The sequence below is a fragment of the Zea mays genome, chromosome 7 (assembly GCF_902167145.1).
Source record: "Zea mays cultivar B73 chromosome 7, Zm-B73-REFERENCE-NAM-5.0, whole genome shotgun sequence".
Lineage (NCBI taxonomy): Eukaryota > Viridiplantae > Streptophyta > Magnoliopsida > Poales > Poaceae > Zea > Zea mays.
This window is the reverse complement of record NC_050102.1, coordinates 3,865,507-3,884,661: the sequence shown is the minus strand read 5'-3', so window position 1 is coordinate 3,884,661 and position 19,155 is coordinate 3,865,507. Positions and strand designations below refer to the sequence as shown.

The 19,155-nt window shown below is 40.7% G+C and overlaps 1 pseudogene; it reads left to right on the top strand.

Moving 5' to 3' along the window:
* The first annotated feature begins 16,950 nt into the window (after nucleotides 1-16,950).
* LOC103633662 (uncharacterized) lies at nucleotides 16,951-18,191 on the top strand (annotated as a pseudogene).
* The last annotated feature ends 964 nt before the right edge of the window (nucleotides 18,192-19,155 follow it).

Here is a 19,155-nt window from a genome sequence, read left to right as displayed (position 1 = left end):
ATGTGCGATGTATGTCAAAGAGTTAAGGCTGAACACCAGAGGCCAGCTGGACTATTGCATCCACTGAAGATACCCGAGTGGAAATGGGAAGAGATTGGTATGGATTTCATTACTGGATTGCCTCGCACCCAGAAAGGATATGATGTTATATGGGTGATTGTGGATAGATTGACTAAAGTGGCTCACTTTATTCCTGTCAAGACTACTTATAAAGGTTCTCAGCTAGCAGAGTTATATATGGCTCGGATTGTGTGTTTACATGGAGTACCAAAGAAGATCATGTCTGATCGAGGTTCGCAGTTTACCTCAAGATTTTGGAGAAGCTTTCATGAGAACATGAGTACGAAGTTGAATTTCAGTATGGCTTATCACCCTCAGACTGATGGACAGACTGAAAGGACTAATCAAGTTTTGGAAGATATGTTGAGAGCCTGTGCCCTTCAGCATGGAGGGAGTTGGGATAAGAGTCTACCTTATGCTGAGTTTTCATATAATAATAGTTATCAGGCCAGTCTGAAAATGTCACCTTTTGAAGCTTTGTATGGGAGGAAGTGCAGGACTCCTTTGTATTGGGATCAAACTGGAGAAAGACAGTTCTTTGGGCCTGAACTGATTCAAGAAGCAGAAGAACAAGTCCGTATAATTCGAGAGAATTTGAGGGTGGCTCAAACCAGGCAAAAGAGCTATGCTGATAATAGAAGGAGACCACTGGAATTTGAAGAAGGAGATTATGTGTACCTCAAGGTGTCACCACTTCGTGGAATGAGGAGATTTAAAGTTAAGGGCAAATTGTCCCCTCGCTATATTGGACCATTCTTGATCTTTAGGCGAGTTGGGGAGATGGCGTACCAACTCGAGTTACCTGCTACTCTATCGGATGTGCATAATGTGTTCCATGTATCTCAACTGAAGAAATGTCTCCGTGTCCCTGAGGAACAGTTACCCATGGAAGAGCTCAGTGTTCAAGGTGATTTGACTTACACGGAGTATCCGATCAAGATTCTTGACACATTGACTCGAGTTACGAGAAATAAGGTGATAAAGATGTGCAAAGTGCAATGGAGTCACCATGGTGAAGACGAAGCAACATGGGAAAGAGAAGAAGAGCTTCGCATAGATTTTCCCCACCTTTTCCCTAGATCTTCTTAAATCTCGAGGACGAGATTATTTTTAAGGGGGGTAGGATTTGTAATACTCAAAAGTGTATAAAAGCCTTATATGGCGATTCCCTTATGTTATGTGCCTTATTTGCATCATAAAAGAAAAAGAGCACACAGATAATTGAGAGTGATTAATTAAAACCAATGAATACCAAAATAAAAGAAAATGCATCATGTGGAGTTTATATGTTTGTGCATCAAATGAAATAATAACAATAATAATAATAAGGATAATAAGTTAATAAATACTAGAAGTTAAATTATACCCTAGATTGAAATTAGGTTTTGAAAATGGAAGAAGAGAACTGATATAAAAATATAGATAATAAATTAGATTCTTAAAGATTGGTATATTTAATCTCATAAATAATTTGTAATGATGAGCCCCAAAAGTTTGAATTAAATTTGATTTCAAATGGAATTTGAAAAGAGAGAAAAGAAAAGTAGAAAATAAAAGAAAAAGGGAAAGATCACTTACCTGGGCCACGACTGCAATTTTGGCCCATCAGAGGAAACCCTCTGCGCGGCCCACGAAGCCACCATTAGCCACCCGCGTGCAAACATGATATCCGCCACTTACACATGGGCCGGCTCGGCCAGTGGCTCACTCGCGCGCGCGTCCGCAACTTGAGCCACTGCTCTGTGGGACCCACCGGTCAGTCCCTCAACCACCGCGTCTCCGTCTTCCCCGCGCGACGGCCACCTCCGTGCATGTCGCGCATCATCCGAAGGCCTCGGGATTTCAGTTGCGGTCCGTCTTGACCTGGGGATAAGACCCCCCTGAACGCCCCGCGGATTCACCTGCCTTCTCCCCGCACAGAAACCACACGCCGCCACCCGCCACGGAAGTCTTGAGTGCCGCCGTCGTCGCCTCGAGCCGTCAGCGTCGCCCGTGCTCCGGGAAGGAGTCCGGGGACTTCGTTTGGTGCTGTTGAAGCTCACCGGGCACTGAACGCGACAAGTAATCAACTACACCGTCGGCAATTGCTCATTGGAGTGCGCAAATCGCCGCGGATCCGCACCGCACCGTGGCCAGCCTTCCAGTCGTAGTCATTCTCGGTGAGACACCCTCTCCATGTTCGCCTAGCTACCAATTTCGTTTTCCGCACGTTATTGCTCGAACACGGTCACCGGGATGGGAGAATTCGGCGGAGCGCTGGTGAGGACTCCGCCATGGACGTTGCCGCGCCCTGGCTCAGCTCCGTTGGGGGGAGGGAGCATTGGTGTGCGCCGTGGACCATGGATCTCGGGATGGACGGTTAGGATGGCTCTGCGCATATCCCTTTTCGCACTGGTTAACCGGAGCCGTTGATCGGTGCGTGAACGGGTGAGATCGTGCCCTCGCGTTTATGTTTGCGGATCAATCGTGGGCCGTGGGATCTGGATCCTGTGCTCCACGTTGAATACCGGTTCAGAGGAGACCAGATCTAATCTGTACCGTACGTAGTTGATCGAGCGGCCGAGATCTGGCGATACCTCTTCGCTGGTTCATTTTTCATATGATCCCATGAACTACTTAGGAATTAACCCGCCATCCACAGGGCCTGTTCCCTGTGTCTTGGAAATTTTACCCTGGCGCTCCTGACCTTTCTGGTAAATGAGGCCCAGTCCAGTACTGGTTTAAATCGAATAAATGAAAAGAAAATGGATTTCTAACATGAAAATAATTACTAGAACTTTATAAATTCATAGAAAATTCATACTAACTCCAAATTAATCCATTCCAGTTCCTAAAATTTTGTAATTTTATTATCTATCACTTAGAGCCTCTGTTTTGTCATGGAAACAATAAGAAATTAATATCTCATTTAATCTTATTTTAAACAGATAAAACCTTTGAAAATTCATAACTTAAAATCTATAACTCCAAAAATTATGATTCCTGTTCCTAGAATTTTATTTTAATGTGTAGATTATTACTGTGTATTTTGTTTATATGTTTGGTGTAATGTTAATTTCTCTATATGCACTGTGCTTGTTTGTATTGTGGCGAGTAGAAGAGCCCGTGACCGAGGATCCTGGTGAGCAGCAGGTTGAAGTAGCTGAGCAGGAGCTCATTGAAGGCAAGTTGTGCCCTTGACCACTTTTTACCTAATAATGTTCTTTAATATCACTTATCCATGCATAGGTTAATTTTGATGGGACCCAATAGGTCACCCTAGATTGTTTATCTTATTACCTTGTTTACCCCTGAATCACTTGGGTAGTTTGCTATTGCTTTATATGGTTTCGGGATAATCATTTATTACCTCTATGTTCCAATTCTTTTTGTTATTCTATTTATGTTCATGTTGAGATCATTAATGTTAATTGGAACATAGAGCTTAACTTGAGTAACACGTGCCACCACAAGGGTTTAATGGGACGCCCTTGGCTGACTAATTAGGAAAGCTAGTGGAAGACTACCTTACCCGAAAGGGGCAAGGGCAGTAGGGGAGTGGTCAGTGTAGGGAGGTCCTTGGTTGATTTTGCAGCGATGGTGGTCAGACAAGAACCCTGCATTGGAACTTCATATAAACTGTAGCGGGTTTTCTGAAGCTAGTGGAACTTTGTAAAGGCCTCGTAGTGTTACCCTGCCTCGCCTCCTCGATAGAGGTGTATGGGAAGTCGCGATCCCTTGGTAGATGGGTAACATGACTTGTGGGTAAAGGGTACAACCTCTGCAGAGTGTAAAACTGGTATACTAGCCGAGCTCACGGTCATGAGCAGCTCAGGACTCTCTGATTTTTAAATTATGGAACTTAAACTCAATTTTGTCATTTGCATTGCATGGGTTTATTATTAATTTTGTTCTATTACTTTACTTATGGTTTGGTATTTACTTACACTTAGTAACTGCTAATAAAAGTTTGACCAACAACTTAAAAGCAATGCTCAGCTTTAACCCCTATCATTGATTAGCCTTACACATCACATGAACTCACACCTTTGTGAGTTTATGTCCACTGGTTCCCCACAACTTGTTGAGCTATGATCATGTGTGAGCTCACCCTTGCTGTCTCACACCCCCCCACAGGAGAAGAACTGGTAGTTTAGGAGGAGCCACAAGGCGAGGAGTATGATCTGATCTAGGTGGCGTTTCTCAGTTGACATTGGCGCCGACGATCCTTAGTTCGTTTTATATTTATTCTTTTATTTTGTAATAAGTCTTCCGCTATGTAATAAGTACTCTGATTATTGTGACATTTATCTCTATACACTCTGTTATTATATATGTTGTCTTCTTGGCGCATGTATGAGATGCACCTGGCTTTGTTCCTTAAAGCCGGGTGTGACATCTCTAAGGCATCAGTTCGCAAATCAAATATACTAGAAAATCCCAACCTTGCGACAGCATCGCGCTGCCGATCGCTCATTATCCAAGATGAGACAATAACATCATAAGGAATGCAGCGGATATTCAATTTCTGAAAGCATAAATGAATATGCATTAATACACAAAGTATATATATTGTTATAACTAAGGATACTATATCTACATACAAGTGATATTTATTAGAGACTTGTAATAACTAGTCTACAACGCTAAAAAAATAAACAACATACTTTGAGATAATAATATACATAAATGTAACGTGGGGTAAAATACAAAATTGATTGGGCACCAAAATTAACACATAAATAAACAGAAATATATACATAATACCTGGGATTTTCTAGGAGTCTTCTGTTTAGGAGAGCATTTTTTGTAATGATATTAGACTTTGGACTGCTTTTCACAGTCGGAACTTGTGGGGAAGGGACTTTTATCTTCTTAGAACTGTTTTTTCTGAAGGGGAAGGTGAGGCTGGTCTGAATTGGCACTTCAAAGATGGAACATCTATGAAATCGTCATCGGACAGTGTGGATGGAGCAGGAGGATTTCTTTTAACACGACAAGCTAGGACCTTTCTGCGAAAACGATGAACTGGTGCTGGTTGTGGCTCAGTCTGCTTCTGATTATGTGGGTTATCATCCTGATGACTTGAGCTGCTAGATCGAGTTCGTCTGGAAATGTCAACTGAAAAAACCTCCTGACTTGACACAATGGTTAGTCTTTTTGGATTAGTTGGAGGGCGATCAACAGATCTCATGATTAAACACTGATAAAATCTGTTGAAAAAAAGTTGTTTTTAAATACAATGATGTATGCATGTTAATATGTCAAAAAAATCTAATTTTTACTATAACTATCTACAATGCATACTACATAATACTAAATGGAGTTACATAACTTAAACTACCTTTTCCATTTATATGACAAACATTTAATGAACAATGGTTATATACAAACATAAAGATTGATTTAATGTTTCATATAATTGCAACTGGAGCATGATAAAATAAGTGCCTTTTTTGCATCAACTAACTATACAACATATTTTAATAACTGGTTCATAGTAATATACACATTTACCTGATATTCAAACCTGAATATTTAAATAACTTTTGCATAGATAACAGTATCTGTATGTATTTATATATAATAAACAGGAGTGTAAACTACTGATTCAAGTAAATAGAACAATGCAAATATGCTATTTATATCGCGCAATGTTCATAAACATATGTACAAATGAGCATACACAGTACTGACGATATGTATATATATCAAATCCAGTAAGTATATTATATATATAATAAAACAGATGTGTAAAAAAATGATTCAAGTAAATGTGCATAAACAGTATTGACGATATGTATATATATCAAATACAATAAGCATATATGTGTTACTAAGGTTGTGTAAAGGTACTCTCTGCAAACTCATCAATAAATACCTGATCCACAGCCTTTGTCTAGGTCTATGAATGACAAGCGATACAGTGGATCTGGAAGAAATGCAGATGCTCTAAGATCGGGTCTCCTAAACAAAAGAGAGATGCAATGAGCGTTGCAATGACCCGATTAGAGAGATGTATAAACGGATACAAATCACACATTTAGCTGAAGAATAAGGGTTACAATCAAATCCACTTCAATGGACAAAAAATGCTTCAAAAATCGACGGCAAACTCGATGTATTTCAAGTTGGATTACCTGGAACTTCTCAGAAAGCATTGACTCTTGAATCGGGCTCCAATGCTCGGAGATTGAAGGAGGTTAGCTGGATTGGAGCGGCGGAAATCGCCTGGCGAGTCGCCTCAGACGCAAGGAAAGACGGCGCGGCGACTGGGGTTTTCTTCCTATTGGCGCGGGTTTGTCTGAGTTGATTGCGCGAAGACAGTTTTAGAAACCGGAAACATGGGATACGTGGCTGACGGAGGAAACGGTGTAACGGCGCCGTAACTGGGAACTGTTGACCCGGTGATTCAACCCAAATGAGCATATTGACTAGCCTGGGCTTCCTCTGTTATTGGAAGCCCAGGGCTCTTAATATATAAACTATATATATATATATACTATATGTATTTAGAGCCCTGGGCTCTATTTAGCTAAAGGAAACCCCAGCCAAATATGAACGCACGTGCATTCACAGCCGATCGACTTTTCAGATTCCATATATATACTGACGTACGTGCTCCACCAGCTCCTTTTCTCCCGGTCTCAGTTTCCATAACCGCAAAACCCCAACCTCGCCGCGCGACTCCAGGAATCTCCGCCGACTCAACCATCCCCGCCGACTCCGCTCCCCTTGCCGCTCGCTGTCGATCCAGTCGCAATCGGCGGTTGAGCGGCGCCTCCTCGGTGTCTCCAATCCGCGCTCCAATATTCCCGCCGCTGCGTCAGGAGACGGGAGTCCAGACCGGAGAAAACCCCTGTTTCTCCGCTGACGCGTCTGCTTCCTCGCTCTCCGCCGACCCGACTGCTTCCACCTTCTCTGCCATCTTCCACATTCGCCGCCGTCAACGGGTACCGCTCCAACTGGTAGCCCATCCCCAACCATCTACAGTGTGTTCTTCCCAACCCTAGCTCGCGCGCATTTCATTGGATCGACTTCGACCGTCAACAAATGTGTTGTTTTTTGTTCATACTGCATTGTAAGGATTACAGCGAGGGTGAAAAATATTTATGCAGTTGATTTAATACATTTACGCACATTTACACAGTTGGTTACACACATTTACACAGTTGGTTACGCACATTAGAATACATATTTATGCATATCAGTTAAAGTTTTTTTTCATAGATGATGTTCAATTGGTAATTGAGTGGCCAGCTAGTTGTTTTTGTGACTGCATACATTTATTTATTCCATTATTTTATAGTTAATACATTACTGTTCACAGCATGTATTGTTTTATTGAATCATATCCAGTTTTTTATTATTATAAAACATACATTATTTATTACACTAGTTCACAGTTAATACAGCTTGTTTATAGCAAGTTTTGTTTTGCTCAAACATATTCAGTTTGTTATGATTATAAAATAGGGCAGAACATGTATGCAAGTGATTGTTGTAAAGAAGCAGTCAATTAGTTGTTTTTGGTAGAGTATATTTTTTTATTCAGAATTTATTATCTGGTTAGTGATATGCAATCATTTATGTATTCATTAGTCTATAGTTAATACATTAATGTTTCACTGCAAGCTTTCTTTTTTTGAAACATATTGAGATTTTTATGATTGTATAACAGGACAGAACATGTATGCAACTAGTTGTTTTTCATGTATGTAACTGTATGCAGCTGTGTTTTTTTCATGTATACAACTTTATGCAATGTGTGTTTCATGTATGCAACTGTATGCAACTATATGCAACTGTGTTTCATGTATGCAACTGTATGCAACTTTATGCAACATATTCAGATTTTTATGATTGTAGATCAGGTCAGAATATGTATGCAATTGTGTTTAGTAAATGAGCAGTCAACTAGTTGTTTTTCATAGGGTATATTATCTATATAAAATTTCATATATGTTTAGTGCATACATTTATGTATTTCAGATGATTATAGCTAATACATTATTGGTTACAGCAAGGTCTGTTTTTATTGAAACATATTCAGTTTTTCCTTATGATTGAACAGGTCAGTATATGTATGCAAATGTAAATAGAGAACAGTATATTCAGATGTTTATTGAGACATTATTATTGCCATGCAAAATTTATACAGAGTGCTTTTATGCTTGGTATTTAAAACAAATAGGTTCATTGATTCAATCATACCACACAATAAATACATATGCATATCCAACAGTTTAATTTTTATAATATTGTGTATTATGTATGCAGCTTTTAATTTAAAAAAAATGAAGCACGTGGACCGTCCTCCAAATAACCCCAAACGTATAACAATTCAGTCAAGCCAGGAGTGTTTCAGTGTTGACATTCCGTCTGCAGAACAGTCTAATCCAAGTCCAGAAGTTGCAAATCCTCCAAATGTTGACAGTCAAAATTTAATCAATGAAACAGTACAACTTGATTCTGATGACGATGACTTCATGCCAGCTCTGAAGAAGCGTTATGTTTCTGAAAGCCATACAAGAGTTTTAAGAAAAGTTGTGACAAAGAGGATTAAACATGAGGAGCTACCCCGACAGGTTAGTGTTATGCATACCCAACAAACAATTTCATATTTGTAAGGTTCTGAATTTTTTTTTTTTGATAATAACAAAATTATTTCATGTTTTATATTGTGTCACAGAGGCTCAATGTGAGGTGCAACCCTCAAGATGTCATTGCAAGCATTAACATTTTGAATGAAAGACAACGTGAGGCTATAAGACGTAAAGGTTTCTCTAACATTCTTGATATGACAGTAGATGCGCTGTGTAGTAGATCACACCTTCAATGGTTGATGGACAAGCTGGACCCCAAGGACATGACAATTCGTCCTGGTCCAGGAAAGGAACTAAAGATCACAAAGGACATTGTTCATCTTATCCTTGGTGTACCAAATCATGGCGGTGGTAAACCATTGGGGATTGACGAAGCAGTTGCAGCAAGCAACTTGAGGGCAGAGCTTGGTTTGGCTAAAGACGAGTTCAATGTGACATTTCTACAGGATCGTTTAAGGAAAGGCGAGGATGATGACCTTACAATCAGATGTTTCTTCCTCATTTTATTCAACCGTCTGTTGTTTCCAACTGCTAGCTGGGGCATAACATATCATGAGGTGCTTCTGACAGAAGAAATGCACCGTTTCCATGAGACCGACTGGTGCCAGTTGATTTTTAATGATCTCTGTGAAGCTGCGAAGAAGTGGCACAACCGAATCACCACAAATGTCTCCACGACTATATACGGATGCTCCATTGTTGTCCTTGTAAGTATAGTGTTTATCCTTATGTACATTTATTGCATTTTTGGTTGCTCACTGTGGGTAATTATGTAACATGTTTTATGATGTTGGTTACGTTTACTTACATAGCTATTGAACACTGTAATTCTTTTATGTAGTTGTATTACTTGGATCACCTGCATGCAACCGCTGCCCCAAAAAATAAGATTGGCACACCTCGCATTAAATTCTTTGATAAGAATACCATAAAAGCTTTGACCAAAGTTGACAAGAGGAAGGTACGCCATGGGGCTGAACCTTTTGGACATTGTGAAGTAAGTTATTCATATTTACACAGTTGGTTACGCACATTTACACAGTTGGTTACGCACATTCACTTTAATTTTATTTTTAGTTCCGAAGCTCGACCGAGACATGCTATTCAGTTGGACCTAAGCTCGATCGCCAATCCGAGGCAAGTTTATGATGTATTATATACATAGTTTATGAATATTTATGGAACAAATGGAATAGGCAACAGGTACTCAGTTTGAAGAAATTCATGAAAGACAACAGCATATCCGTAGAGTGCTGGAGACTTGTCCCGACGAATCGGATGTTGTTACAGGTCAACAGGTAATATATCCAACTCCAATACCTTTTTTACTCATCATACGTACATTGTTTGCATATTACTTTTTAGCAGTATACGAACCACACTTTTTTGTCAACATAATTTCTGTTTTGATGTTCGAAACAACATTTTGAGGAACACAAATATCACACCTCAAACCACACCAGCTCGCACCCGCTTGCCGAAATTTGACGTGACACCGCAAAAAAATGTTTGTTAGCAGTTCATGTCTCATGTTATAATTCCATTTTACGATACATACTACATAATTATACTAATCATATACCTTTGTGTAGAGAGGTGAAATGGCAACAGAGGAAATGGAACACAATGACAGTGGGCCAGTTTTTGATCAGACCCCAACTCCTCATGTCAGTATAATAACATACATATTACATAATGCATTTTATGCCATTAAACTAATTTTTTTAATGTTCAAACACTTATAACCAGGTTCCATCTCAGGATGATACACTGAAAGGGACAACAATTTCTGGAACTGATCCACTCCTTATAGAGCTTGAGTGCGTTCGTTCTCTATGGGATTTACTCTGTTCCAAGGACATTGACCAAAGCAGGTACATGTTACACAAATTACAAATACTGTATTTATAAGTTTGGTTCATTTATGCAATATGAATATATAACTATGTTCATCATACAGGGTTGTCATAGATTACGGTGAATATAGTGCAAACTATATCGATATTTATGAATCCTTCGCAGAGGGCAAATGTCTTGAGAATGTCTTCATGCAGTGTTTCATTGAGTGTGTTCATGATGATTCCAAAAATCATCGTCGAACTATGACATCTAACAGATTAGTACTTGATGTCAATGTTGGGGTAGGTTCTTCTTCACAGTTATTGTAACTATACACAGAATATACTTACACACTCTATTTTTGGTTTTTTAGGCTCTGTTAAATTTTGAAGAGCAGGAACGTCATAGCAAGAATCCTCAGCCGTTTGATCAAATTGTGTTACAGAATTGCTTGCACAACACATTGCCTCCTTTGGTAAATCTGGATAAATGCAAGTCGGTAAGCCTCAGTAACATTTTGTTCCTAGGTTCATTAGCATATTAACTGTACCTTTTAATCATCATGACATTGTAACAACAACATGTAACCTATTTTTACTTTTCTCATCAACAGATATTGTTACCTATGCTTAGTAGGGGACATTGGACACTGTATGTAATCAACCTACACCATCGGTGTATACACATTTTAGATTCGAATCCGTATGGTATAGAACTTGGTGGCACCACATGGAAGGACTACCATTATGACCCAATCTATTTAGGTGGAAGGAAATTCCCATGGGCTAGGGTTATAATGAGTAGGCTGAGCAAAGCGTTACAACATGTTTGCCCCAATGCAGCCTTCCCTAAATTTGGTAATTTTCCAATGGATATGCCATCTAATTGCCCAACAATGAGAACAGGGTCAAACGACTGTGACTTTTTTGTAATGAGTTACATGAAGTTTTATGATCACATTGCAGGTGTCATAACTTCTTTCAATCAACCAGTAAGTGATTATGCTAACTCTTTTACATTCCGGTTGCCATCATTGTACATGTTAGCTATATACGTATATAATGCATGCTATGCTTTTATTGCAGGACAATTCCCGAGACCTACGTGCTCATGCCCTTCATCAACTCACATTCCATCGCATGAACAAGGCGCTGCCACTTCCATTAGATATCCAGAGATTTATGTTTGCGCGCAAGTAGTTAACTATGTGTCAGAACTAAGCAATGGTGTGAGCAATGTATCGTACTGTGGTATTTTGGCCATGATTGTTAGTTAACAATGTTAGGAAGCTTCCTTATATGTGTTGTTTTAGAACAATTGTTATGCTACTTTGTCTTAGGTTGTTACACAGGTACTTTCTGTGAACATTAGTTGGTTGGATACTTATGGTTATGCTGCGACGATGTGAACATCAGATGTTTTCACTTATGTGGGCTTAAATATGATCTTTTTATATGTTATGAAGATCTTATATGAATACCTCATTTCTTAATATTACGATCAGTTCATTTAAGTTTATACTTTTTTGGTTAATATGTATATAAACTTATTGGTATCCCTATCATTTTTATACTATTTGTTATACTGTTATTCTCGAATCATATTGCGCATCCACCACATTACTGTTCATATAATTTACGTATTATACGATTATAATACAGGTTATATTCGATGTTTCCTACTTCAAATTATGCTACATTAGTGAGCAATATACGCTATATTTATTAGATTTCAACAACCATCTGTATATAAATCATTTGTCACTCATGCAATTTTTATTGCAAAAAACAGATTATTCGTATCACATACAACAGACTACTCACTGCCTGACTCACTGCTATCAAAATCAACAGACTAATTACTGGTCATATAGTTTACGTATTATACAATCATCATACAGGTTATATACGATGTTTTCTACTTCCAATTATGCAACATTATTAAGCAATATACGCTATATTTATTAGATTTCAACAGCCACCTGTATATAAATCATTTGTCACTCATGCAATGTTTATTGCAAAAAAACAAATTATTCGTATCACATATAACAGACTAATCACTGTCTGACTCACTGCTATCGAAATCAATTGCGTGTTTTTTTGATGTTGTTGTCTCATTCCAATCAGGAGCTTTACTTCCACCCTTGTTCCTAGATCCAGGAGGTCGTCCTCTCTTACGTCCAGCAAGGCTAGCCAACCGTAATCTATTTTCCTCCATTGACAAACATGTCCTACTGTTGTGACCATCAGCAATTCCACACTTCTGGCATTTCCTGGTCATTTTCTTTGTACCTTTTGCTCCCAATTTAATAACCTTTTGTTCACTCCCCTTTATTGTTCTTCCTTTGAGTTTTGAGTTATTTGGTCTTGCCAAGCTTATCCCATCGACTGCAAAATCCAGTTTCTGCAATTCAAAAGTAAATATTTCTTAGCATATAATATTATGCAGTCCAACATTCAGTATAATACCATTATTACCTTTCTGGCATGATCATTTTGTTCATTGTCACCACTCTCATTCATATTTGCGTGATCCTGCAAATTAACCTGTACCTGCCAACACATTTTAAGCTCAATCATAAGCCAATAACTCAAACCTATAAATCATTTATATGTATAACCGCAAATCAATATAGTTGTTAAAGATATTACCTCTTCTAATGGACGTATCGGTATAGGTATTTGAACATTGTCCACACCCCATTCAAGTATATTAGATACGTCTTGAATTTCCTGAAAAATTGGTTGAAAGCTCAGTATACATCATTTACAAATAATCATTCACAACAATATGATCAAAACCTTCTTATTCCTTTCATCGAATTCACCATCCTTTTCGATGTCTCTATTGTCTTCATCATCGTCCTGAGATTTTATTGTTTCATACCTCATCAATATATTATGATGAATAATATGTTACAAAATACATATTAAAACATTACATACCTGTATACCATCTCCTCCACTAGTTCCACATGTCTCCTCAACTTCTATATCTGTTTCCAAACGCGAAAGTACCTCGAGAAGCTCATCCATTACTGCTAGGGCTCTATCATTTCATGCTTTGGATAAACTAGCATGATGCACTACTTTCATTGCCTTTTTTAGCAACATCTTCTGTCTATATGATTTTGTTTCTCCATCCTTCCCCTTCAAATTCCTATCATCTCTTGAAAACGGAACATCTTGCCTTGCAGAGTAGGTGTATCTTTGTAATATGTATTCCTTCGGTATCCTTTCAATCTGAAGATGCATAAACGCGCGTAGTACATGTACACAGAATAGCCCTATAAAAACAATAACGATCATAAGAATTTTGTATATATGTTTTCAATGTATATATTTACTATTTAGTACTCCATACCTGTATGTTCCCAATGTTTGCATTCACAAGTATACTTTCCTGCATCTTCATCAGCTATCACTTTCAATTGGTGTTGTCCCCACACAATTTTATTCGATCTTGTTGTATGTTGCACTACCCAATCATTTGCACCCCCTTCTTCGTCATGCATTATCTTGAATGCAGTTGCATATTTCAAAGATTCCTGGAATTTATTCATCACAGCCCTTATGTATGCTCTTGCAACCCTTATCTCAAACATATATAGCGTGTTCGTTTCCTTTTGACCCTGTGGCATATATAATGCAAATTAGATGACACTTATATTAAGGTATAAATATACAACATAACAATTTATCCTCACCATACTTCCCACTGCTTCTTTTGACTCTTTCATGTTTCTACTGTGTAGAAGCTTCATCATTTGCTTGGCGAATTGATGAAGCGGAGTGTTTGCATCGACATGTGCACTTTTCACAAGCCTGTTCATGCTTTCACTACGCTGTGTAGACAACATTAGACCATAATAATGATTCTTGAAAAAAGCAGGCACCCAATCCTTACGTATTCCATACATCTTATTGAGAGTAATGTTATCGTGCAGATGGAAATCTTCAAGTAGCATTGACCATGCAGTCTCAAACTCCAACTCAGTCAAAGGATGATGTATTATAGATTGGAACCGTGTCTTAAAGTCCATTTCCTCAAACCTTGCATACAACTCGTTTAGAAAAGGCATATACCTATTTTGCACATGCCATAGACACAATCGATGTATTGTTTGTGGGAAAACCCTCTCGAGTGCTACTGGCATTGCAGGATCTTGATCTGCAATCATATATGACAAAATTGTACGAATCTTATTCCATGTTATAAAGAAAATAAGATCAAATTTAAGACATATTTTATGTATATACATTTCCTTCATTATTATCAGTCGTACCTGTCAGCATCACTCGTGGCCCTTCGGTTCCCATGCATGTTTTGAAGGCGTTGAATTCCCATTCAAATGTATCAACAGTTTCATCCCCCAACAATGCGAAAGCAAATATAGTGCAATGGAGGTGGTGATTTGAACCAACAAACATACCTAGTGGTTTTTCATATAGATTAGTCTTATGTGTTGTGTCAAATGTAACTGCATCACCAAAATCCATGTAATCCCCTTGCTGGCTTGCATGTGACCAAAATATGCTCAAAATCTTTCCTTCTTTATCCAATTGGAAGTTAGAGAAAAATTGTGGATTATCCTTTTTGCATGATGCAAAAAAAGATAGTAGCTTTGCCACATCATTTGCATTTCTTTCTCGTTGCTTTGCCTTTTCCTGAAATTATTGTCAACATTTAGCATTAGGCGAAACCAACATTTTGTAAATTTCAATTCTGAATAACAATCTAAACATATTATAAACTTACAGGTTATACATGTCATGTGCTGTTACAGGCACACTCTCACGACCACCGTGCAATTCTGATACATAATCCATAATACAATGTTGCGGGATTCGACTCTCCTGCATTGAACTTATGAACTCCATGTATTCAGGATCATGCGTCTTGTTGCATTGTAATTGATTCTTTTCGGTATCCTTCTTAAAAAATTCATGATTATGATCCAAGTGCAACAGATCAATACGCACTAATATAACTGTCTCTTTTGCATCATCATAAATGTTTTTAAGTTTCATACCGGCCTTACATTGTGTCCGCTTCGAGCTGGTATTACGTACTTTTGGGTTTGATATTCCCCTTACTGCACTCTTGCCTTCCATCGAGCAATTCAACCACTTACAATTTTTCCGTTCCCTATACTTTCAATGGAAATCCAACTTCATACGCATACCTACTATAAAATTTATATGCTTCATCCACATCACTGAATGTCATACCAACTTTAGGTACCAACCTCGGATCAATTGTAACTTCCTGTGCAAAAAATAAAATATATATGTATGTTCATATATTCCATAACTTGTATCATGTATTGTGTCCTACATAATTTTACATCGTATGCACAATATAACATTTTTCACACCATCTAGCTGCATTCTATCGTATACAATTTAACCTACAATACTGAAAATCCAAATCAGTTAAATAGTACTTACATGTCTTTGCAGAATCACTGGTGTGTCCTGTTCATGCTCACCAATAGTACGCATAGTATTAAGGTGCTGTCCTCCTTGATTTACTGTCATCCTCGATGCCTCAAATGTGGTCTGATCATCAACCCCCGGGGCCCTCAAAGCTGCTGGTGGAGTAATTGCCTCTACAACAATAGTTGTTTGCATATGCGCACTTGCATCTGAGGTAAACTGGTTCCCTCCTTGTTGTTCTTCCTGCACCATTGTTACGATATCCAAGCATGGATTTGTTTGATGAACTGATGTCGGCGTCGTATACTCACTGATTGACTCATTACCCCATGGCGCCGCCATCTTCTAGATCAGATTACGCCCTTCAGCCAGCCACGCCCTAACAAATGATTTGTACTGTCTACCTTTTTTGGAAGCCTATGAATATTTCCTCTTGACCATGCGCATATCCATTATCGTGGACGCGATATTCACGGCGCATATCCTTTATCCGCTGAATTCTAGGATCGTGGGCGCGCTGATCGTGGGCGTAACAGCCATTTATGCAATTTATACATAGATTTATGATGTCGTAATTGTCTGTTTAAATGCGCTTCCCCAATTTTTGGGTTACACGTCACCGGCCCACGTTCGGACAAATGGCCCACGTTTGGTTACGCATTTTTGTACTAACTATTATACTTGTGTAAATGCAGTGCAGAAATGCGGGCCACCTGGATCGACCCATTCGGTGCGACCAGGCTCGGCTCGGCTCGTCTACGTAACCTGGCCGGGGCTCCCCGCACCTATCTGAAGCCCAGGGCTTCCATTGCCATCAGCCTATATATATATACTACTTTATAAGACGATAGTGTAGACCAGACACAACCGTGCCCTCGCCACAATCCCGACCGTCCGATTGCGTCCATCCCCACCGTCTGATTGCGATTCCATCCTCGCTCGCGAGTCGCGCCGCATCCGCTCCCGCTCCCGCTCCCGCAGCCGCTTCCATCCCCACATTGCGCGCAGCCGCCCCCTTCCCTGCCATGCGGCTGCAGCGGGACGCGATCGAGCGCACCATCAGGGCGCCGCTGGGCACCGTGCTCCGCGACCACGCGCTTGTGCACTCCCATCGGCTGCCGCGGCGCGCCTCCGCCTCGTGCACCCGTCGTGGGTGTGGGCGCTCGCGTCGCCGCTCTTCGCCATCGCGCACGCCGCCACCCCGCGCAGGGCCTCGGGCTTCTTCTTCGCGTCCGCGGGCTTCCTCACGCTCGACGCCGTGACACCGTGTCGTCCCCGGCGCTGGCCTTCCTCTCGGCCTCATCGCCGCCCGCCGAGCTGTCGTCCTCACACGGCCTCGCATGCTGCTTCTCCCCGGCCAACGACGCCTACTTCGTGTGCAACCCGGCGATGGGGGCCTAACACGGTGTCCCATGCCCACCGTGCCAGATCACCTGGCCGCACCCCGCGGTCGTCGTGCTCTTCGATGCTGGCGTCTACAACTTTCGCGGCGACTACACGCTCGTCTGCGCCTTCGAGTCGGCGCAAGGGTCCGACATCTACTGCTTCGCGGTGTTCACGTCGGGGATCGGCGCGTGGCGGGTCGCCAACGCGGTCGCGCCCGCCGGGGCTCGTCCCCGCCTCGGGCGTCGTGGCTGACGGGACAGCCTGGTGGCGGACGGACATCGGTACCACCGTCGGGTACAACTCTGTCGCGAGCCGCGTCGACCTCTCGTTGTGCCCCGGGGACAGCGCCCGGTGGGAGATCGGCTCCGCCGCGGGCAGACTGCACTGCGCCGTGCGCGACGGCGGCGACGTCCTGGTGTTCCGCCTCAACGACAGGCGCGGTGGCTGGGAGCTGGCCACCTCGGTCTCCGTCTGCGAGATACTGCAGCGGCCTTGGCAACCGGAGACCACTTTCGAGCTATCCGACTCCGAGGACGACAACAAGGAGGCGGTGGGTCAGGCAGAGTTGGACCACGCGGGTGCTGTCATTGCTGTGGCCAACAGGTACAGCAGGAGCAGGGTACGGGTGCCGAGAGACGACGTGAGGCTGTTGCCGTTCCAGGGCGCCGATGTGGAGGTGGTGCTGCTGTCCGGTTGGAGAGTGGTGGCATTCGAGACGGTGACACGGCGCCGGCGTGAGGCCGTCCTGCCGGTGCCAGATCAGTCGACCGCCAAGGATTGGGGCGCTGTGGAGTACATCACGCACACCAACACGCTCGCGCTGGTCGGGCCCGTGGTGTTCATGGAGCCTCCGGACGATCAGGTAGAGGTGTCATCGTAATCTCTTGTGCGAATTTTTCAGTGCCTCGTGCGCCATTGCTTCACCGCTTAGATCTACGTACAGAAATAATCAAGCTTGTGCTTGTGCATGATTTCGTGTGGAGAAACAACTTAATTTTTGAGCTGCTTCTGTACATAATAATTAATCCTAACTTGCTTCTGCTACTACATATTTGGGCAATTCTTCACATTCTACAGTTGATTTTCTGACTAATCTAGATGGATGGCAACAAACTAACAATTCAGTGTCACTCTAGGATGTGGATGTTCCTCGAAATATGACCATGTTCAAAGATAGAAGATGGATGTTACTATTTTTTTAACGTCAATATGACTGATGGTACTTACTAATTGAAGTCCACTAAATTAGTACAAGATTGTAACACTCGCTATTAAGTATTGTTTTTCTACTGTATATTGTATTGTTTGTATAGTTAAGTTTAAAATAGATAGTAGGATAGGGAGCAAGATAAATGGTCTGCTAGAGATAGTCTCTCAAAAAAGTGGGAAAGGGGATAAAGCGAACTGCGATAGTGCTAAGTAGTCAGGAGTAGTAGTTGCTAACACGAAAAAAATCGGTGGCAACTGTAATTGTTCCGAAAGGTATTATATATATATATATATATATATATATATATATATATATATATATATATATATATATATATATATATATATATATATATATACTGTAGGGATCAATTTGGGTAGACATATTTATATCGTTCTGTATCTATGTTTAATAATCACATATTTTGCCGTCACTATTGTACTCAACCTGCCCGTCGCCAGGGCCCTAAGTCCATTGGAGGGTCGCAATTTGTGTTCCATGGCATCGCACGGGCACGTTCCTAGTATATATATATGCTTATATGGTGTTCTTTTACGTCTCCTGGTGATGATTAATAATAAATAAAGGGAATGTGTGTTCAAGGCATTTATCTACAGAGGGGAGTTTTATCTGC